We start from the raw sequence: 24,466 nt of genomic DNA, 5'->3' as shown, positions 1-24,466 counted from the left end.
TTCCTATTGTCCCCAAATATGCCTTCTGTCACGATTCACTGGGGATAGTGCACTGCAATATCAAGCCCCACTGCTCCCCAAGCCGCGATAAATGTGTAAAGTTTGATCAATCCACCTAATTGTTTAATTTAAATTAACAGAATACGAGCACCAGGTTTGTAAACTTAATAAGTAAATAACTGTTTATTGAACAAATTGTCTTTAAATTGGCAAAAGAAGGAAATATGAACTGCCAATTTCTAACTCTATAACCTAAACCCTACCCCTTCTGAAATCCCTGTACACACACACATATAAGACACGCAAGAACATGGATTTTAAGGATGGGATAAAACAGTTCAATAGCACCAATTCCGGAGTACAGGATTTGATGGGTTGATTTTGATCGATATCTTCCAAATTCCTTTCAGTTCTTTGTTGATGACACAAGGTGGTCTTCCAGCACTTTCAGTCTTTAGTTCACTGGTTGAGCACCAGCCTTTCAATGTCTCTAACAGTGATTTTCCCCTTTGCCTCTTGACAGGGGTTTTCAGAGAGAGAGGGCAGGTTATAGAGATATGAGGAGAAAAAGCAAGATAGCTATTATCATAGAATTACTGGAATCTTACACACACAGGAGACAGGTTTTAGGTCTTTTTCCTTTCAGCTAGGAGCTATTCAGCTGCACTGCTCTCATAGAAACCCTGGTCATCTGATCAGGAGCCAATTAAAACATTGTTGCCAGGCAGTTCCCCATTAGATCAGACTCCTCCTTGGCACCATCCTGTCTTTCATGGCACACTCTGTTCCAGGTCTGCAACATTGTATATATCCCTCACACTGGTCCAGTAGACATGTCCTTCAAACTGCTGCCATTGTAATTTTAATCCACAGTCAAACAGAAATAAAAATATATGTTCTTTACAACAGTCCAACAGAAATAAAAAGATTTGTTCCTTACATTTCAGTGTCAATCTTTTTCTCAATTACGTACTGTACTGACTCACTGTGTACCTAACTATGATATGCACCACAGGGAAGTCTTTCAAATTGTTCAAACTTATTCAAAATCAACTTTAGGAGTTCCAAAAATGTGGCACGATATTCTTCAGTCCACAAATTCTCAGATGAAATACCATCCTATCTTCGTCGTCATTTTTCTGTTGCATATTGCACTGAATAGGATTGGTTCAATTGTAGGCAGCCGTTATTGAACAACTTTATTCACACCTCCCCAACAGACAGGGCAGCACATTTAACAGTATAACAAAATGCAAAGCTATTACAATATATTGCAACCTGCATTTTCTGTTTGAACGAAAGTATTTGTCGAAAATGCAATTGAGGAAAACGCAATGTAAACTTATGTATAAGTGTTAAGCTGCCACTTTAACAGTCATTGGTCTAGAAATTTGATAGCACTGTAATTGTTTGCTAGGTGTAAAACATTCACCTGTGCTTCCGATAAGTTGGGCCGTAAGTTCACGTTCATTAACAGCAGAAACAGCCATATTGGTATTGGTAAAAATACAGGTGTCCAGGGCCCTCGCCTGAAACAGGAGATCAGGCCTTAGCACATGATCCTCTGATAGAGATTTTGAGAATGGTTCGCAATTTTAAGGATTTCTCCCATATGTAATCTTCAGCAAATTTATTTGAACCATGTGCAGCTGTGATATAGAACACAACAGCCTGAGTAGCTTGCAGTATTTCAACCTTCCTTCCCTACCCAAGTGGGTGCCATTACTTCACCTTCATGTAGTGCAAGTCCTAGCTGTTTGGTGCAGCCATGGCACAGCAGACCTCCCAGGGAATGCAAAGCTACAAAAAAACGTAATAATTATTTGCTGGGTTTGTGAGCCAAAACAGGTCCTGGCAATCTTCTTAGCAGAAGTACATGGGAGAAGCTGTCAGAATTAAGGAACCTATTCTGTGTTTCTGTGGACTTTATAGACAGGAGTCTGAGTTTAACTCGTACTTTACCTATCAGCCATTCTATCCATGCTCCTTAACAAATCTGTAGATAGTTCCATTGAGTAGCAAGGAAAAGCAGCATGGGTATAAAGTGCTGATCTTTACACTGGCGCTCTTCATGCTGAATTATCATGAGTGGAATCTTGTGGGAGAGTCTGAATGGGATATAACACCCCTCCCCACCCCCCCACCCCCCCAAGTCCACTTTATTACCATGAAACCTTGTGCATCCTCTTCTCATCAGACCAGCAAGATAGGAAGATAAAAAATGTCAACAAAATGTACCTGGAGGCTGAGTTGGCTAAGAAAGTAAGCTTGAAATCACGTGGACCAAACTTGGATCATGCATCATCAAAATATCAAATGGTTACTATGGTAACTCCCAGTAAGGTTGCCATCTCCTGTTGGATGTTTCCAGCAGGTTACATCAGCAGAGCTCCGACCTCAAACCACCCGACACTATTGGTCCAGCATGTCCATCCTCATGATGCACCAGTTGGAAAATAAACAGATTCTTTATGACCTAATTGGATGATTCCTTTTTGTCAGTTAAACAACCTTTTTACCTCCATACCAATTATTTTTATAAGTAATAAACAAAAATCTTCAAACAGCATGAAAGATAAACATCAGATTTCCCACCCACCCCCAACTCTGCATTTACAGGCAGCAGTGTCTTTAAAGATTAATCTTTACTCCAAGACAATATGGCACGGATGTCAATCCTACTTCCCAGATAGTCTGTCATCAAGGAGGGACTTTTAATCTGCTTCAGGTTGATTGCTTCCTCCATGGGTCATTGTGTAAGGACGCCAGCGGCCTTTCCCTGTGACTTACATTGCTGTAAACATGAGCACAGTCAGGTCAATAAATCTATGATGACCTCTCGCAAGTCTGGAACAATAAGTTTTGACGTTGCTGCTTAAGAGATGGCCAATACACCTGGAGAATTGCCTTTCTCTATGTTAATGGTATGTTTGTTGTTGAGGTACACAGGTGAAGGGCATTGTTTTAATTATTACTTGGAGCATTTATAAAAAGAGACTCTTAGGGAGCTGCAGCTTAAGTTTTGGCTGCACTTCAGCCCCACGCTTCCAATCTTGGCCACCTGGTGTGGAGGTGGGGTGGGCAGGAAGAAGAGCCTCCTTGTAAGCCTGCTCCTGGGCCTGGCCAAGCTAGCCACCAACAGGTCCAGGCAGCAGGTGACCAAGTGGGTCGTCTAGCCTGACTGTCTGCCCCTCTTCCGTGGCTATGTTCGCGGTCAGGAGTTCTTGGAGAGGGAGTACACCTTGTCCACTGACATGCTTGAAGCCTTCCACGACCACGGGAGCTGGAGTGCATCACTGGCCCCCAAAATTAAATTTTAATTTGATTTGATAAGTTTCCTTCAAGAGTTTTTCTTTTGTTACAGTGCCCCTTTAAGCGCTATCACTTTAATTTAATTTGTTAATTAGTCTATTTTATTTTATGGGTAAATCAAAAGAGTATAAAGAGAGACTGCTGGGACACTGTGGGGGTAGGTAGGAAGAAGACGTATGTAATGTGGCATTCTGTAAAATAAACCTATTATCAAGATAAGTATGTGTCTAGTTTCATGCTTTACCAACTGACTTGGAATCGAATAACACCCTCTGTCAAATAGTGCCGTAGGAGCTTTTACAACGCCCCCCCATTCAAAGAAGCAAATAGGATAACAATGTAATGTCTCATCCCAAATACAGCACCTCTAACAGTGCAGCACTCCCTCTATCCTCTCAGGTGGCCCTAAACGATCTCATTTTACTATTTCAAAGAACAGCAGGGGAGTTCTACTGGTACATATTAATAACTCAACTGGCATCACAAAAAACAGATTATCTAGTCATTAACACATTGTTGTTTGCCTGAGCTTGATGTGTACAAATTGGCTGCCCCATTTACTATACTGTAAACAACAAGAGTGCTTTATTGGCGATAAAGTGCTTTGGGACGCCCTGAGATCACGAAAGGTACCAATGTTAGCTCTAAACTGCACGGGTGCATGGGTGTGCAGTAAGCGGGAATGTGCCGCACTGAGAAAAAACAGGCCACGCACAAGCCACATGGTGCTGCAAAGGTGGCGGGGAGAGTAAGCATTCAGCTTTGAACCGGGTTGGTATCCCCAGTATCGCAGTAGCAGAAGAGCAGGTAGCAAAGCTGCCAAGGACAACTGGGTGGCTGCCTACCCAGAAGGAGGGCTTCAGCTAACAATGGGGGCATAACTGTCAGATTTTGGGCCCTGTGGCAATCAGAGGCACTCTCTGCAGGGAGGGTAGAAGCCTGGCCATCACAAGGACACAGGAGTGGAAGGACAAAAAGACAATGGTGAAAAACCCTCAATACAGGACCGACCACCCGATGGCTAATACCCAGTGCCACAAAAGGCTGTGACTCTCCAGGCAGATGGTCAAAGGTATCTGTGCCCTCGTTGCTGAAGACCTCACACCTTGCAGCACTGGTTGCCATGCCCTGCCAGTAGCCATTAAAGTCATGATGGCATTGAACTTTTTCACTTCTGACTCCTTTCCAAAGGTCAGATAGGGAACATAGTGGCATCTTGTAAATGGCTGCAGACCACTGCAATTCGCAGGTCACCAGTGCCCTCTTTTCCAGAGCTGGACAGTACATACAGGTGACAGACATGGCCTTGTAGGAACAGAGGGCATTGCGTTTCACCTCCATCACTGGAACCCTCCTAGATGCAGGGCATCATCGATTGCATCCATGTGGCCATCAAAACACCCAGCAACCAGCCAGTGAGATCCTATGACAGGAAGGGCTTCCACTCTCTCAACATCTAACTGGTCTGTGACCACAGCAAGAGCTTCCTCCATATGTATGTTAAACTTCTTGACAACTGCCATGATTCCTTCATCCTCCACCAGTCCAGGCCGCCTCAGTTCTTCACTCCAACCCCCAAGTGCATGGATGGACCCTAGGGGACAAGGGAAATCTATTCAAAAGGTAGCTACTGACCTCTCTAGACAGAGCCACAGAGGAGGTACAACCATTGCCAACTGTTCAGCAGAACAACCACTGAGTAGGCTATTGGGCTTATGAAGATGCGATTTTGGTTCCTGGACTGGTCAGGAAGTGCCCTCCAATATCCTCCTGCAAGGGTCTTGGTCATTGCAGTTGAGGATTTACAAGGTTGATGAAATTGCTTATGAGCAGTCCTGTAATGTATTCAGAAATTAATTTCCATCCTTATATTCAGGCTTAGGAAAGCTGAAAACAGAATATCATGTAACCCTAAGGGAGGATGTTAAGCCTATTTGTCTCTTCACATTGAGGTAGATCTCTCACCCACTCTTATTCAAAGTCAAGAGCAAGATTGAACATATATTACAACAGGCGGTCATCTCTTCAGTAAGCATACCAACGAAAGTGGTGTTCTGGAAGGGTCACAGTATCAAAATCTAATGGTTCAATTAGAATCTGCATGGAGTTGACTGCAAAATGCAAAATCCACCCGATGGCATCAGCGGATGAAAGTGTCGCCAAATTAGCAAAAAGAGCCCTCTTAACAAAACTGGATGCAAACAATGACTTTTCACAGTTGCCTCAGGCCAAAGAATCCAGATTGTAACTACTTTTATCACCCCATTTGGTCGTTATTATTTTAACAGGTTACCATTTGGAATTGCTACTGTACCTGAGATATTCCAAAGAATAACATCTCAGAGCCTGGAAAGCAATGGAAGGAGTAATATGCCCTACGGACGACATTCTTGTACATAGTTCATAGAGGGAAGAACATGACCATTGAGTGAGAGCAGTCCTCAAAGTTCTATAAGAAGCAGGTTTGACAATCAATGAGAAATGTGAATTTGCAAACCCAGTGATAAAATTCTTCAGGCACATTGTGCAAGTTTCGGGAATTATGGACAACCTTCAGAAAACCGAGGTCATTAGAGAGTTCCCACAGCCTAAAAACATCACAAAATTACTAAGATTCCCTGGGATAGGCAATCAAGGAGGCAAGTTCCTGACAGAAATGAATGAACCGTTATGACAGCTGTTGAGACAAGGTCAACAGTGGTGCTGGAATGAGGACCAGCAAAATGCTTTCGGCAAGGTCAAAAATCTCCTAATTTCACCAGAAATTCTAGCATGCTATGATCCAGAATTGCCAACAATTGTAGCAGTGGACACATCATTTATAGGCTTGAGTGCAGTGTTGTTTCAAGTTCAAAACGATGGACAAAGAAGACCAGTTTATTACACCTCCAAGATCTCTCACAGACACAGAGAAAAGGTATGTAACCATTGAGAAAGAAACATTAGCAGCCACATGGGCCTTCGAGAAGTTCTTTGATTATGTCATGGGATTAAGGTTTAATATTGAAACTGACCACAAACCTTGGTTATTCTTCTTAACCTGAAGGAAATTGCAAAAATGCCACCTAGAATTCAACATTGACTCATGAGACTCATACAGTTACTGAGTACATTCAAGAAAAGTAGCAAATGGCAACATATGCATTATCAAGAATACCAGTGGAAGGAGTCAAACTGGAAGATTTAAATTTTATTGAACAAGTGGAAGCATATACTTCGCTGATTATTAAACACTTACCAACCACGAAAAAGAGATTACAGGAAATTAAGCAAACACAATAGCAGGATGACAAGTGCATCAAAATAAAGCAGTATTGCCAGAATGGATAGCCAGACTACACTCTTAACAATCCAGTTACCAATACTTAGAGCAGAGGTAGTATCGCACAATCACTGAGGAATTCTTAGTTTTCAATGACAGACTAGGTATACCCAAAGCACTTTGACTCGACATTGTCCAGAAAATCCATCGAGGTTATTTGGGAATAACAAAATGCTGAGCAAGGGCCCAGCAGTCAGACTGGTGGCCAGGTATCAGTCACTCCATTGAAGAGTTAATCATGAATTGCCTTATATGTGCAGTGAATAGCTAAAAACAGAGCGAACCACTGGTACCCTCCACGTTTCCTTCCAAGTCATGGCTGCACCTGGGAATGGATTTATTTGAGTTTAAAGGCAAAGTTTTCATTGGTTACTTCTCCAGATGGTTTGAAGTAAGTAGACTGCACAACATCACTAAAAAGAATTTTCATGATGCGTGGCATCTCAATATTGTGATATCAGACAACGGTCCTCAGTTCGCTAATGAACTGTTTTACAACTTTGTGCAGGAATATGGTTTCATGCATGTGAGTAGTTCATCTAGGTATCCTCATTCGAACGGAGAAGCAGAAAGAGGAGTTCGAGCAATCAAGGAATTAATGAAAAAGAACAAATATATTAACTTCTTAACTACAGGACCTCCGCTAAAAAACGGGTTTTCACCATCAGACCTATTGATGGGAAGATGGCTGAGAACACAACTTCCAGCTCTACAACAAATACTACAACCTAACATTACCTCAGATGATCATGAGAGAGTTAGGAACCATGAGAAGCAACAAAGTGGCAATCAAGCTTATAATTCAATTTCAGACACAGAGCATGAGACTTGAAAGTGCTACAGCCCAGGAAGAGTGTAGAAACGAGATCAACAGAAACAAGGCATTGTAACAAAAAGAGCTCCATAACCGCAATCTTATCGAATTGAGACGGGCCAGGGAAATAACAGAACCAAAGAGCCTTGATATCATTGGGAAGGAAACTAATGGAATCTTAGACATACTATTTAAATCAGGATGGAGACAAGGAACCAGAAACAAGTAGAAAGTCCACAACCACCCAGGTAGAAAACATTCCTATCGAACGACGAGAGAGTGCAGTTCGCCTTCAACCTTGAAATTAAATCAGGACCAGGTCAGGGAGATTGGTCAAGACATCAGAAATTAACACTATGAGCTATGAGACTTTGTGGCAAGGTGTAGGAGGATGTATATAGTTGGGATAAAGACTTGGGGGGAGAGGTAGAGTAAAGGGTTAACATCAAGAACACCTGATACTGATGTTACTGCTAAAGTAACTAGGGTGCAAGTCACATGATTAAGTAACAGATCTGGTAGGAAAAAGAAGTACAACATTGGGCGGAATTTTCCCAAATTTGCACTAAGTGTGGTAGTGGGAGGGTAAAACGGCATGCTGCCCGCCAACGGCGATGGCGGGTTTTCACGCCATATCATCCCGAGCACGCCTCATTATTTAGGCACTCCCGGGAAACACACCATTTTCATTGCAGGCAGGCTCCTCATTCACCCATCAGCCATCACTCCATCGTTGCATCACACCAGGTGTCATGTTTAAAGGCCAGCCGCAAGCACAGCGCTCATTGCTTCCAGCTCAGGACTGCTGTCCAGGAGACATGGCCCTCAAAGGCAAGAAGACTGGAGTCCCCCCGTTTAATGACAGGTCCCTTGAGCAACTGCTGGATGCCGTGGAGGCCCGCCAGGATGTCCTGTACCCCCGCTCTGGCCGCAGGATGGGCAGCTGGGTGGTCAGTGCCAACACAGTTCAGAAGAGGACAGCCACCCAGTGCTGCAAGAGGATGAACGATCTCCTCCGTTTTGCCAGGGTAATTCACTCTTTTCATCACTCTCAACGCAAATACTCACAAACCCAGCAGACATCCACAGGGCCTTCACTCACTGCTAGTTCAAGGGACATCACCATTCACTCTCTCACACTCACTGTCGTTGTCCTCATCCCACCCATGGGACCACTCAGCACCCACACAGGCCAAGCACATTTATCGTCTGGCGTGGCAGGTGTCCTGCTTACACTTTCTCCATCTCTATCCACGCAGGACAAGCTGGCACACAAGAGAGAGGTCGCAGACTGGTGGCGGAATGCCCGAAATCAAGGTCCTCAGGGACTTCGAAAACAGAGCCATCCAGCTGGCCAGTGAGGATCTGGACTGGTCCTGTACTGACGGTGAGGTCAGCAGTGCTCTACCAAGTGAAGATCCAGCAGTGCAGCATCCATCAGACAACTATGCCGTGAGTGATGTGTCCTCTTTCACAGGCCACTGCCATGCATTAACTATCTCTCCTTGCTTTTGCAGGCACATCTGGCAAACAGCCAACAGAGTTCATGACCCAGGGCCTCCAATCAAGCCCCGAAGAAACTTCTGAAGAGGAATCTGGGGGCACCCTCCCTGAAGTCCCGTCACAGCGCTCACCCACACATTTCACCAGCACAGAGACACACACCTCGTTGGGACTTAGCTTTAGAACAGCCCAGGGATCACAATCTGGTGAGCATATCGCACTGTCTGATCCACTGCAGGAGGTTCCCAGATATCTGGCATTCGAACTGCTGGAGGCCAGAAATCTGCTGAGTCCAAGTCAGATGATGAGCCTCTGGTCTTGGTTATGTCACAGTTGCTGGAGCTGGAAAGGCAAGCTCGGGAAAATTAGAACGGGATGTCCGCTCCAGTCCTCAGATCGCAAGGCACGATGGAGGAGTCAGTCTGCCTTCAGTCTGAGGTGATAGCGCATGACAATGCACTGAGGTCAATACTGGTAGGATGGAGGCCACCATGGAGACTTTGGCCCAGAACTTCACTCTTGCACTGCTACGCAGGCTCAACTCCATCACAGATGTCATAGTTGACCTCCAACATTGTGTATGCGAGAGGGGTGCCGGGTAGCTCTATCTCGCTCCAGCTACCCTGTTCCTCAAGGAGTCAGCCTGGGGCCCCCAGGCACCCATAGGGAGGAGGATCTGCAGGTCCACACTCCGGGCCCATCCATCCAAGTGACTCCGAGAATGTTCAGCCCATCCGACTCCCCTTTTCCTGTGACCTCAGCAGCTCCAGCTTCACAGGCCGAGGAGGGTGCCACTGCCATACAGCAGGACCCCGAAAGCAGATCGGGGCCCTCCAAGTCTCAGCACTCCAGAGGATGCCTGCCCAGGTCACCACAGACATGGCGTCACAGTCAGCAGGCTGCCTCCACCTCTGCTGCGGATGTCCGGGGAGCACCAAGACGGAGCAGTAGGGTTAGGACAGTTAAGGGGAATTAGTTGCACAGCCTGGGCACCACTGTTAATCACTTATACATACTGTTCACCATTGCCAGTAAACTCCAAAGAGTGTCTCCCTGCCTATGGCTCCTTGTTCTGATGAGCGGTGTTCTTGTCACTCAGATGTGAAATCTTTCTGCACAAGATAAAGGCTGATGTCTCAGTCCAGGCCTCTTCCCTGTGCTCTGTGCAGCTTTCAGACCAAAGTGATGATCCGGCCTCACCTTCCCTGGAGACATTACTGATGCCTGCACCTCAGTGGTGCTTGTCATTGCTGCCAGAATGTAGTGGGCAGGTGCCGCAGAGTTCTCTCATTCTCTCAGCGTGCACTCAGCACCATTAAGGCGGGGCTGGCCCCCATATCTTCAGCATCTGTGACCACTGATGCTGTGCTCCAGCAACTGAAGGGCTCAGGTGCTGAAAGCAGACAAAGGATCAGAAGCTTCTAAAGTTTCATGGCTGCGTCTCTATGATATGGCCCTGAACACAGAGCGCAAACAATCTGCCCTCGGCTAGACAGGAGTCAGGCATTCTCAGAGGCTGTGTGAAGATTTATGGAGTGTCCCTAATGTATGTCGTCATTGTCCTCCTGCAATCGAGTGACTATTGGGGCCTCTGCCGCCTCTTCAAGACAGGAGCATTTTCACAGAAGGTATTCGTGCTGCCACAAGCCAGACTGCAGCCAAGCATTCACAAATGCAACGTGAGGAACTATGGGGTCACCTCACTGCATGTCATCATGATCCTCCACAAATCTAGAAGCTATGTGGGCCTCCCGAGTGCATCTGCCTCATCTAGCTAGTGTGAGGGCCTCATCCCCATTATCGTCGCCTCCGAGGACCTCCTCAGCCTCATCCCCGTCGGCGCCCTCCTCATCGGAGGAGATGTGCAGCTCCTCCATCTCCCCCTCAGCTTGTCTCCACATTGGAGTGCCAGGTTGTAAAGGGCGCAGCAGACGATGATGACACGTGACACCCTCTGCAGACTGTATTGCAGGGCTCCACTAGACCGGTTCAGGCACCGGGACCTCATCTTCAGCATCTCAATGGTCTGCTCCACCAAGGTGCAAGTTGCAGCACGAGCCTCATTATACCGTTGCTCTGCTGCAGTCTGAGGCCACCGCACTGGTGTCATCAGCCATGGCCTCTGCAGGTAGCCCTTGTCACTGAGGAGTCATCCCTGCAGCTTCTGTGGACCCTGGAAGACTCCAGGGATCTATGACCAACTGAGCATGTAGGCTTCGTGCACACTCCCTGGAAACCGTACACACATCTGCAGGATGCGTTTCTGGTGATCACACACCAGTTGCACATTCAGCAAATGGAACCCCTTGCGGTTGATGTAGTCCACCATGTGTTGCAATGGAGATCTGAGCGCCACATGAGTGCAGTCAATCACACCCTGCACCAATGGGAAACGCGAGATCTGGGCGAATCCAATCACTCTTGCATCCTGGCTGTCCTGGTCCCGGGTGAAATACACAAAGTGGTGTGCCCGCGCAAAGATGGCATCCGTGACCTCATGGATGCATTTGTGGGTGGAGGCTTGAGAGATCCCACAGAGGTCACCTGTGGAGCCCTGAAGGAGCCACTGGCATAGAAATTGAGTACTGCGGTCACTTTCACAGCCACTGACAGTGGATGCCCTCCATGTCCCCGTGGCGCCAAATCCTGCAGTAACTGGCAGGTGTGAGCGACCAGTTCCCTAGACATTCACAGTCTTCGGCAACAGTGGTTCTCGGTGATCTGCAGGAATGAAAGGCAGCGTCTATAGAACCCTGGGTGTCGCTAGGTGCCGGACTGCGATGGCTCGCTATGGCTCTTGGGCAGCGTGTGCGGGAGCCCCAGTCACCCCTTCTTCCTGAGGTTGCTGCTCTTACTTCTGCGTAGCCAGGAGCCTCAGTCGCTCTCTCCTCCATTTTCTTCGCGCTCTGTAGGCCATCCAGCATACAGCTAGTTCACCAGGCTCCAGGACCCTGACATACTCCTCCTGCAGGATGAAAGAGAGAGACACATGGTTAGCATGGGTGTACTAATAACCTGTCCTGGTTAAGTGTGAAGGCCCTTTAACGCATTCCAGGGAGTGCTGGCCACCACTTGGATGGCCAGAAATTAGTGGACTGCACGGCTGCCCTATTAACTTGAACCATGGGGGATACTGATTCAAAGTGGAATGCTGACATTGCATGGGGCTGTGAGCACCTCCAGCAGTGACTGCACATGGCCAGCTTCAGTGAGGAGATTGTACAACTTGTGCAGTCCAACTGCTCTGCAGTCCACTAAAGTGCTCATGAATTTGCAGTCTGTGTCGAGTAGAGGGGGGAGCTCTGGAGTAATTGGTGGCACTTTGATGCCTCTGCATTGCTTGAATGGGCAGGTAAGCTAGGAGCTCGACCCCAATCATATCAATATGGCTGCGCCTGAGCTGTCTCAGTTGCACAGGAATGGTCACTTTCCGCAGGTTTCCTGAATGTGTGGCCACTTCCCTCACCCACCCTACCTCAACCACCCTGAATGCTTGTGGGTTATATTCAATGGCAAGCTGCCCTTGCCACCCTCCCCACCACACGCCACCAGTCGCCTCAAAGGCAGGGCTGCCCTTAACCACTGCCACCCTACCCCCACCACCAGTGGTCTCAATGGCAAGGCTGCATTTGCCCCCCCCCTCACAAGTGGCCTCAGCGGCAAGGCTGCACTTGCCCGCTGCTCCCCCTCACCCTCAAAAGTCACCTCAGAGGCAGGGCTACACTTGTTCTTCACTGCCCCTCACCTGCACAAGTTGCCAAGTCGCCTCCGAGACAGGGCTGCACTTGCCCCCTGCTCCCTCTCACAAGTCGCCTCAGAGGCAGGGCTGCACCTCAGGATGGGCCCAAAGTGTGGACCTGCAGATCCTCCTCCCTGTGGGTGCCTGGGGGCCCCAGGCTGACTCCTTGAGGAGCAGGGTAGCTGGAGCGAGATCGATTAAAACTCTTGAGATTAAAGAAACAGCAGCAGTGTGGATATGAAATTGGCTAAGGGACAGAAAGTAGTGGTGATTGTTGTCTTACAGACTGGGAGGAAGCATATAGTGGTGTTCCCCAGAGGTCAGCATTGTGGCCGCTGATCTTTTATGATATATATTGATGATCTCAACTTGGATATGCAGGGAGTAATTTCAAAATTTACAAATGACACAAAACTCAGAAAATATATATCAATAAGATCCGCGGCCACAATGCTGACCTCTGGGGAACACCACTATATGCTTCCTCCCAGTCTGTAAGACAACAATCACCACTACTTTCTGTCCCTTAGCCAATTTCATATCCACACTGCTGCTGTTTCTTTAATCTCAAGAGTTTTAATTTTGCTAACAAGTCTATTATGTCTACTTCACCAAATGCCTTTTGAAATTCCATATACACAATATCAAGTACACGACTCTCATCCACCCTTTCCATTACTTCATTGAAGAACTCAAATTAGTCAAACACAATTTGTTTTTAACAAATTCACACCAACTTTAATTTATTAGCCTTTACTTTTCTGAATGACAAATAAATTTGATCCTGATTATCATCTCTGTCAGTTTCCCCACCTGCGACATTAGGTTGAATGGCCTATAATTACCAAGCTTGTTCCTCACCCCTTCTTTATACAGGGGTGTAACACTTATAATCCTTCAATTTTCTGCTATGACCTCCTTATCTAAGGAGAATTAGAAGATTGTAGCCGGAGCCTCTGCAATTTCCACCTTTACTTCCCTAGTGCAACGTTGGGTACATCCAAACTGGATGGGGTGGGTTTTCTACTTTTAGTACTGCCAATATTTGAAGTGCATCCTTCTTATCTATTTTTATGCTACCAATATTGTTACTAGCTCCTCCTCTACTGCTACATTGGCAGCTGTGTATCAGTTACCTCAGATATGCCCTCTGCCTGAACAGAAACATTTTCTTTTTGGTCCCTAATCGGTTCCACCCTTCCTTTGACTACCTTTTTACTATCCATATGTTTATGAAAGATTTTGGGTCCCCTTTTATACCATCTAATCTCCTATTCTCTCTTTACCCCTTTTATTCCCTTTTTACAATCTCCTCTGTACTTTCTTTATTCAGGTTGGTTCTCTACTGAATTATGAACCTTGCATTTGTCAGAAACCTCCTCTTCCGGTCTCATTTTAACCTCTACCTTCTTTCATATAGGAAGCTGATGTTTCCGATGCCCATCCTTTCCCACTTTTATTCCCAAACCATCTCCTCTTTGAAGGCCACTCATTGCTTGGTTTGTTTTGCTTTCAGTTTTTGATTCCAATCCACTTGGGCTTTCAAACTCACTAAAGTTAGCCCTCTTAGAGGGCTATAGGGTTTAGAAAAGGAGGAGCTAAGAACAATCACCATCACTAGGGAAAAGGTACTGAGCAAACTATTGGGATTAAGGGGTGACAAGTCCCCAGGACCTGATGGCCTACATCCCAGGGTCTTAAAGGAAGTGGCAGAGGAGATAGTGGATGCATTGGCAATAATATTCCAAAATTCCCTGGATTCTGGAAAGCTTCCAGTGGATTAGAAAAATGCTAATATAACGCCCTTGTTCAAAAAGGTGGGGAGGCAGAAAGTAAGAAACTATAGACCAGTTAGTTTAACGTCTGTTGTTGGGAAATTGTTGGAATCATTATTAAAGAAATAGTAATGGTGCATTTGGAAAGTCAAAATGCAATCTATCAGAATCAGCATGGTTTTATGAAGAGTAAAACGTGTTTGACTAATTTGCTAGAGTTCTTTGAAGATGTGACAAGCAAAGTGGATAATGGGGATCCTGTAGCTGTAATATATCTGGACTTCCAGAAGGCCTTTGATAAGGTGCCGCACAAAAGATTATTACACAAGATGAGATCGCACAGAGTTAGGGGTAATATATTAACTTGGATAGAGGATTGGCTAACCAACAGAAAGCAGAGAGTCGAGATAAATGGGTCTTTTTCTGGGTGGCAAGCTGTAACTAGTGGGGTGCCACAGGGTTTGGTCCTTGGGCCCCAACTATTTACAATCTATATTAATGACTTAGATTCAGGGATAGAAGGTACTCTAGCTAAATTTGCAGATGACACCAAAATAGGTGGGAAAGAAAGTTGCAATGAAGAAATGAGACATTTACAAATGGATATGGACAGGTTAGGTGAATGGGCCAAAATTTGGCAGATGGAGTTTAACGTGGATAAGTGTGAGGTTATCCATTTTGGTCGGAAGAATAAAAAGGCGACTTTTATTTAAATGGAGAGAAACTTCAGAATGCTTCAGTGCAGAGGGATCTGGGTGTCCTCGTGCATGAATCACTGAAAGCTAGTATGCAGGTACAGCAGGTAATAAGGAAAGCAAATGGAATTTTGGCATTTATTGCTAAAGGAATAGAGTATAAAAATAGGGAAGTGTTGTTGCAACTGTACAAGGCATTGGTGAGACCACACCTGGAGTACTGTGCACAGTTTTGGTCCCCTTACTTAAGGAAGGATGTAGTTGCACTGGAGGCGGTTCAGAGGAGGTTCACTAGATTGATTCCAGAGATGCGGGCTTGTCTTATGAGGAGAGGTTGAGCAGTTTAGGCCTATACTCGCTAGAGTTTAGAAGGGTGAGAGGAGATCTCTTGAGGTTTATAAGATGCTAAAAGGGATAGACAAAGTAGATGTGGAGTGGATGTTTCCCCTTGTGGGACATTCTAGAACGAGAAGCCATAGTTTTAGCCTAAGGGGTGGTAGATTTAAATCAGAGATGAGGAGGAATTACTTTTCTCAAAGGGTCATGAATCTGTGGAATTCACTAGCTCAGAGTGCTTGGGATGCCGGGACGCTGAATAAATTTAAGGAGGAGATAGACAGATTTTAAATTAGTAATGGGTTGAAAGGTTATGGGAACAGGGTGGGAAACTGGAGTTGAGGCTGAAATGAGATCAGCCAAGATCGTATAGAAAGGCGGGGCAGGCTCGAAGGGCTGAATTGCCTACTCCTGCTCCTAGTTCTTATGTTCTTCCAGTTAAGTATTTCTACACTTGATTGTTCCTTGTCCTTTTTCAAACCTAATGATATTATGATCCCTGTTCTAAATCCTCCCCAGTGAAACATACTCCACCAACAGGAAAACATGGCCCAACCATGGCTAACAAAAGAAATTAAAGATAGTATTAGATCCAAAGAGGAGCCATATAAAGTTGCTAGAAAAAGTAGCAAGCCTAAGAATTGGGAGCAGTTTAGAATTCAGCAAAGGAGGACCAAGAGATTGATTAAGAGGGGAAAAATAGGGTATGAGAGTAAACTTGGAAGGAACATAAAAGCAGACTGTAAAAACTTCTTTAAGTATGTAAAAACAAAAAGATTAGTGAAGGCAAATGTAGGTCCCTTAGAGTCTGAAATGGGGGAATTTATAATCGAGAACAAGGAAGCGGCAGAGCAATTAAACAACTACTTTAGTTCTGTCTTCACGGAGGAAGGCATAAATAACTTCCAAGGAATGCTAGGAAACCAAGGGTCTTAGTGAGAAAGAGGAATTGAAGGAAATTAGTGTTACTAAAAAAATAGTACTGGAGAAATTAATGGGACTGAAAGCCAATACATCCCCAGGGCCTGATAATCTACATCGCAGGGTATTAAAGGAGGCGGCCTTGGAAATAGCGGATGCGTTGGTTGTCATCTTCCAAAATTCTGTACATTCTGGAACAGTCCCAGCAGATTGGAGCGTGGCAAATGTAACCCCACTATTTTAAAAAGGGAGGGAGAAAACAGGAAATTTTAGACTGGTTAACCTAACATCAGGAATATGAAAGTCTATTATAAAGGATGTGATAACAGACATTTAGAAAATATCAATGGGATTAGACAAAGTCAACATGGACTTATGAAAGGGAAATCATGGTTTACAAACCTACTGGAGTTTTTTGAGGATGTAACTAACAAAATAGATAAGGGAGAACTAGTGGATGTGGTATATTTGGATTTTCAGAAAGCTTTTGATAAAGTCCCGCATAAGAGGTTAGTGTGCAAAATTAAAGCACATGGGATTGGGGTAATATATTGGCATGGATTAAGAATTGGTTAGCAGACAGGAAACAGAGAGTAGGAACAAATGGGTCTTTTTCGGAGTGGCAGGTAGTGACTAGTGGGGTACCGTAGGGATCAGTAATTGAGCCGCAGCAATTCATAATATATGCCAGTGATTTGGATGAGGGAAGCAAATGTAATAGTTCCAAGTTTGCTGTCGACACGAAACTTGGTGGAAATGGAAGTGGTGGGGAGGAAGTTAAGGGGCTTCAAGGTGATTTAGACAAGTTGAGCGAATGGGCAAATACATGGCAGATGCAGTATAATGTGGATAAGTGTGAAGTTATCCACTTTGGTAGGAAAAACAGAATGGCAGAGTATTATTTAAATGGTGATAGATTGGGAAATGTTGATGTTCAAAGGGACCTGGGTGTCCTTGTACACCAATCGCTGAAAGCAAGCATGCCGGTGCAGCAAGCAGTTCAGAAGGCAAATGGTGTGTTGGCCTTAATTGCGAGAGGACTTGAGTACAGGAGCAAGGATGTCTTAGTGCAGGGCCTTGGTGAGACCACACCTGGAGTATTGTTTGCAATTTTGGTCTTCTTACCAAAGAAAGGATATACTTGCCATAGAGAGAGCACGGGCTCTCTCTATGTTGATTGATTCCTGAGATGGTAGGTTTGTCATATGAGGCGAGATTGGGTTGATTAGGCCTGTATTCACTGGAGTTTAGAAGAATGAGAGGGGGTCTCATTGAAACATATAAAATTCTGACAGATCTGGACAGACTGGATGAGGGATGAGGGGGGTCTAGAACAAGGGGTCACAGTCTCAGGATATGGGGTAGGTTATTTAGGACTGAGGTGAGGAGAAACATCTTTACTCAGAGGGTGGTGAACCGGTGGAATTCTCTACCACAGAAGGCTGCGGAGGCCAAGTCACTGAATATATTTAAGAAGAAAATAGATAGATTTCCAGACTCTAAAGGCGTCGAGGTTTATGGGGACAGAGCGGGAGTATGGCGTTGAGATAGAAGATCAGTCATGATCATATTGAACGGTGGAGCAGGCTCAAAGGGCCGAATGACCTACTCCTGCTCCTATTTTCTATGTTTCTGTGTTTCAATGCCCCTCTTTATTCCAGGCTATTTTAGAATAATTGAAGCTCCCCATTGTCACTACCCTGTAGTTCTCGCATCTTTCTGTAATATACCTGCAAATTTGCTCCTCCATCTCCTTTTCACTATTTGCTAGCCTATAGTATATACCCATTTGATTCTTTTTGATAGGAAGAACGAGGAGACACAATGTAATAGCTTCATTGCTGTAAAACATTTTGGGACCTCCCAAGCTTATGAAAGGCCCTATATAAATGTAAGCCTTCCTCCCTCCCTCCCACTCATCTTTTCTTGCTTCTTTCCTTCCTTTTCTTCGCCAGGCTCTACACTGAGCTATCTCAACAATGTCAATATAAGCAGGATATTTCCAAATCAATCTATATAGGGAACTCAGGAGTATTTTGTTTAACCAAAGAATGGTAAGATTGTGGAACGTGCTACCACAAGGAATAGTTAAGGTGAATGGCAGAGATGGAATTAAGGGGATGCTAGATGAGCAAATGAGGGAGAAAACCGTTAGATAAAGTGGGGTGGGTAGAGACTCATGTGGAGCAAAAACTCCAACACAAACCAGTCGAGATGAATGCCTGTTCCTGTAGATCCGATGTAACTCAAAATGATGTGGTATTTGTGCATCACACTATTTCTTCAATCGACACCCAACCAGACAATTCTAAATCAAAAAATAAAAATCCAGGACAATAAAGGGCTATTCATCCCATTGAAGTGGATCCCTCCAGTACCTGGGCTCTCTCCAGCAGAATCCGGAAAACCTCCTTTATCTCACTATCCCACTTGGCACATAATTCAAAACATGTAGCACGCTTTGACCAAAGACATTCTTCAAAATATGTGCTTTAAATTTACTTTTCACCAAGTCCTATACTTAACTGAAGTGCTCTGTCACCAAGCAAACTTTATTTAGAATGAGACATTTAATGTTGAAAGTAGCTTTACGGAGTGAAAGTGGTTCAAAGGGTGAAATGTAACACTCGAGTTACTGATGATTAATGAGGTGCCTGACAGGCCCTTTCACAGGGACAGTCAATGGATCACCATCGGCATTTAGAATGTGGGCTATTAGTCTATTGCTTATGTTTTATATTGTGCAGAAAATGTGAACAAAATAATTCACACACTTTGTCGCAGAAATAAACAATCAGCATGGACCTAGTAGAGAGTGTTGATCTCTTACTATTGAAATAAAAAAGAAAACTTGCATTTATGTTGCGCCATTTACAAGCTCAGGAAGTCACAAAGTGCTTTGCAGCCAATGAAACACTTTTGAAGTGTAGTCACTGTTGTAACATAGGAAACGCGGAAGCCAATTTGCACACAGCAAATCCAACAAGCAGCAATGTGATAATGACCAGAAAACCTGTTTTAGTGATGTTTGTTGAGGGGTAAGGGGGCAGGACACTGGGGAATACTCCTTGCTCTTCAAGAGCAGGCTATATCCTGACAGGCTTCCAAAATTAATGTCACAAGCTGCAAACCTCGCAAGTCAAGATAATAATAACTTGTATTTATATAGTGCCTTTAGAGTAGGGAAACATCCCAAGGCACTTCACAGCTCTGTTACCAAAAAGATATTAGGACCGGTGACAGGTAGATTTTAAGGAGCACCTTAAAGGAGGAGAGATGGGTAGAGAGGTGGCAAGGTTTAGAGAGAATATTCTGGAACCAGGTTCCAAAATTCCAGGGCATTGATAGCCAAAGGCATATGCGACAATGGTGACATGATGGAAATCAGGGATACACAAGAGACATCTAACCCATAAACAACAGAGTGTACTGACTAACCAGAGTACTTATAGAACAGTGCCTGCTTCCAGACACCTAAAACACTTTATGACAAATACAATAAGAAGGTATTGCAAGGCTTTATTCCAGTTTAGTTCTCAGATAATGGTTATAGAGCTTCATTCTAGCCTTTAAGTCATTTATGGACATCCATTATTCCGTATGTAAACTGTCCAGACCCCTCAATTAGCTTCCAGTCTTGAAGTATTCACTGCCAAGCATCCACTATGTTATATATAAACAAGCATATACATCGATTATATTGCTGTAACTCACTCCCAGGTATTCATTAGTCAATACATTGACAAGCAAAATCCTTCAATGAGATTCCAGACTGTAACTGACTCCCAGGTAAAATATGTAAACTCCTCAGTTCGGCTTAGTTAGTCTCAAATGTCTGTTATTCCATATATATATATACCACCTGAACCTCTTGCTGACATTCAAGCCAGTAACACACTACTGGGTATTGGTTATTCTGTACATAAACCCACTCAAACCTTTTGATTATATTTCAATCTGTAACTCTCTCTGTCATTCTATATAACCCACCTGTACCCTCAGCTTTCAACCTGCATTGTACTGAAAACTGCAGAGTTAAAGTAGTTCCAAAACAAAGGCGAAAATGAAAGCAAAAATAAAGGTGAAAATGAAAGCAAAAATACCTGAAGAAAGAAGTAAATATGAAATGAGATCATTCCCTTACAGTGTATTTCCGTTAATATGTGGTGTACATACAGCGTCAGGCCAGGGGTCAATGTGATCAGGGTCTTAAGCCATGCAGTGTAATCCCTGGCATATGCAGCAATATTTTTCTCCGCTTCGCAGCTTGCTTTGTGGTAACCCTTGTCACTCCAATGTGGAACATTAAGGGACATCCATAACATTGTAAAATGCACCTGGTATGGGGAAGGATAGGATTAGGAGTGCTGTTTTTTGACTAGTATTAGCTGTTAATTGTATGGAAAAAATTCTGTGTTTTTATATATATATATATACATGTATATGTATATATCTGTGTCCATGCGTGTCTGTGCACGTGTTTCTGTAAATCTGTGTGTGCCTACATATATATATGTGTGTGTGGTTTTGTGTATGCGCATGCATGTGTGCAAGTGCATGTTTTTTAATTCTTTCACGGGTGTCACTGGCAAAGCCAGCATTTGTTGCCATCTCTAATTGCCCCATAGAAGGTAGTGGTGAGCCGCCTTTTTGAGCAACTGCAGTCCATCAGGTGTGGGTATACCCACAATTCTGCTAGGAAGGGAGTTCCAGGATTTTGATCCAGCAACAGTGAAGAAACGGCAATATAGTTCCAGGTAAGGATGGTGTGTGGCTTGGAGGGATCTTGTAGGTGGTGGTGTTCCCATATGTCTGCTGCCCCTGTCCTTCTAGATGATACAGGTCACAAGTTTGAAAGGTGCTATCGAAGGAGCCTTGGTGAGTTGCTGCAGTGCATCTTTTATATAGTATGCACTGCTGCCACTGTGTGCCCACGGAAGGCAATAGATTTCTAAGTTGGTGGATTGGGTGCCATTCAAGCGGGCTGTTTTGTCCTGGATGGTGTCAAGCTTCTTGAGTGTTGTTGGATCCACATTCATCCAGACAATTGGAGAATATTCCATCACACTTCTGACTTGAGTCTTGTAGATAGTGGACAGGCTTTGGGGAGTCAGGATATAAGTTACTCACCTCAGAATTGCGAGTCTCTGACCTCTTGTACCACAGTATTTATGTAGCTAGTCCAGTTCAGTTTCTGGTCAATGGTAACCCCAGGTTTGCGATTCAGCAATGGTAATGCCATTGAATGTCAAAGGGAAATGATAAATAAAAAAATAATAAAATAAAAATAAATTTTAAAAATCTCTTGATGGTCATTACCTGGCACTTGCGTGGTGCGAATGTTTCTTGCTACTTATCAGCCCAAGCCTGAACGTTGTCCAGGTCTTGCTGCATATGGACACAGACTTGCTTCAGTATCTAAGGAATGGTGCTGAACATTGTGCAAACATCAGCAAACGTCCCCACTTCTGACCTTATAATGGAGGGAAGGTCATTGATGAAACAGCTGAAGTTAGTTGGGCCTAGGACACTACCCTAAGGAACTCCTGCAGCCATGTCCTGGGACTGAGGTGATTGACCTCCAACAAGCACAACCTTCTTAATGCTAGGTATTACTCCAACTTTAAATGGAAATTTTTTCCATGATTCCCATTGATTTCAATTGTGCCAGGGCTCCTTGATGCCACACTTGGTCAAATGTTCCCTTGATATTAAAGACAGTCACTCTCACCTCCCCACTTGAGTTCAGCTCTTATGTCCATGTTTGAACCAAGGCTGCAATGAGGTCAGGAGCTGAGTGGCCTTGGTGGAACACAAGCTGAGTATCAGTGAGTGGATTATTGCTGTGGAAGTGGCACGGTCGACAACACCTTCCATCATTTTGCTGATGATCAAGAGATGACTGATGGGGTGATAATTGGCCAGGTTGGATTTCTTCTGCTTTTTGTGGGTAGGGTATGCCTGGGGAATTTTCCACATTGTTAGATAGATGCCAGTGTTGTAGCTGTACTGGAACAGTTTGGCTAGGGACATGGCTAGTTCTGGAGGGCAAGTCTTCAGTACTATCACTAGGATGTTGTCAAGGTCCATTGCCTTTGCAGTATCTAGTGCCTTCAGCCATTTCTTGACATTAAATGGAGTGAAGTGAACTGGCTGAAGGCTGGCATCTATGATGCTGAGAACTTCAGGGGGTGGCCAAGAGGGATTATCCGCTTGTCATTACTTGCTGAAGATGGTTGCAAATGCCTTGTCTTTTGCACTGATGTGTTGAGTTCCCCCATCATTGAGGATGGGGATATTTGTGGATCTTCCTCCTGTTGTTGTCCACCATCATTCACAACTGGATGTGGCAGGACTGCAGAGCTTTGATCTGATCTGTCTATCGAATGCTGCTTCCACTGTCTGGCATGTAAATAATCCTGTGTTTTAGCTTTACCTGGTTGACGCCTCATTTTTATGTATGCTTTGTGTTGCTCCTGCCAAGCCCTCCTGCACTCTTCATTGAACCTGGGTGGATCCACCCAGAAAATATTCTGTATTATTGCCACCCTCAGTGCCTCCTCCAAGTGGTGTTCAACATGGAGGAATACTTATTCATCAGCTGAGGGAAGCGGTACGTGGTAATCAGTAGGAGGATTCCTTATCTATGTTTGACCTGATGCCATGAGACTTCATGAGATCCAGAATAAATGTTGAGGACTCACAGGGCAACTCCCTCCTGACTGTATGCCACTGTGCTGCCACCTCTGCCAAGGATGGTGATAGTGGTGTCTGGAACATTACCTGTAAGATATGATTCTGTGAGTATGACTATGTTGCTGTTGCTTGACTAGTCTGTAGGACAGCTCTCCTAATGTTAGCACAAGCCCCTAGATGTTAGGAAGGAGGACTTTGCAGAGTTGGATGTGTTGTTGTCAGTGCCTAAGTCAATGCCAGTTGGTTTGTCTGGTTTTATTCCTTTTTGACTTTTCTGTAGCGTTTTGGTACAACTAAGTGTTGTAGACTTTTAAAATTATTTTAATTTTTAATTTTTATTATTACCATCTGCTGTGGTGGGATTCGAACCCGGATCTCCTGGGTATTGTAGATTTAATTAAGGTTTAACAATTAACTGAGGTTTACTATATTGGTATCTGGAATGAGCGGGCTGTCTTATGAGGTTGGTTGGACAGGCTGGGATTGTTTCCACTGGAGTTGAGTGAGGGGTGATTTGATTGAAGTGTATAAGATCCTGAATGGCCTTGGCAAAGTGGACATGGAAAGGATGGGTCCTTTTGTGGGTGAATGCAGAACTAGGGGGGGCACTGTTTTAAATTAAGGGTCGCCCTTATAGGACAGAGATGAGGAGAATCTTCTTCTCTCAGAGGGTTGTGCGACTTTGGAACTCTCTATCTTAGAAGGCAGTGGAAGCGGGGTCACTGAATGTTTTTAAGGCAGAGGTAGATTGGTTCCTTAGCCTAACAAGAATCTAATGCTATTGGGAGTAGAAAAGAATATAAAACTCGAAACATAAACAGATCAACCATGATCTTAGTGAATGGCGGTGCAGGCTCAAGAGGCCAAATGGTCTACTACTGCTCCTATTTTGTATGTTTGCATGTGTGGCTTGCTAGGCCATTCAGAGGGCAATTAAGAGTCAACCACATTGCTTTGGGTATGGAATCATATGTAGGTCAGGCCGAATAAGGAATGCAGATTTTCTTCCATGAATAAAATTAGTGATCCAGATAGATTTTCAAAGCAACCGACGATAGTTTCATGGTCACCATTAATGAGGTTAGCTTTCAATTCCAGATATTTATTAACCAACTGAATTTCTTAATTAAATGTAAAATTCACCAGCTGCCATGGTGGGATTTAAACCCATGCCCCCAGAGCATTAGGCTCGGCTCCTGGATTACTAGTCCAGTGACATTATCACTACACCACTATGTGTGTGTCTATCAGTGACATAAGTCCTGTTTAATGCCAGTATTTCGTGCTAAATAATCACAATGCAGCCAGTTCTGCTGAGAGCAGAAACTTACTAAAAGTGATGGAGATTTCTTT

General features: G+C 44.4%; 1 long non-coding RNA gene across 1 annotated transcript in view; it reads right to left on the bottom strand.

The window, feature by feature from the left end:
* Nucleotides 1–213: 213 nt before the first annotated feature.
* Nucleotides 214–24,466, bottom strand: part of LOC144685639 (uncharacterized) — a 59,360-nt gene continuing 35,107 nt past the window's right edge. The window contains exon 3 of the long non-coding RNA XR_013577751.1: nt 214–515. This is a non-coding gene — a long non-coding RNA (uncharacterized LOC144685639). The remainder of the gene's footprint in view (nt 516–24,466) is intronic.

This window comes from Cetorhinus maximus, chromosome 10, assembly GCF_964194155.1.
Source record: "Cetorhinus maximus chromosome 10, sCetMax3.hap1.1, whole genome shotgun sequence".
Lineage (NCBI taxonomy): Eukaryota > Metazoa > Chordata > Chondrichthyes > Lamniformes > Cetorhinidae > Cetorhinus > Cetorhinus maximus.
This window is presented reverse-complemented; position numbering and strand designations above follow the sequence as displayed.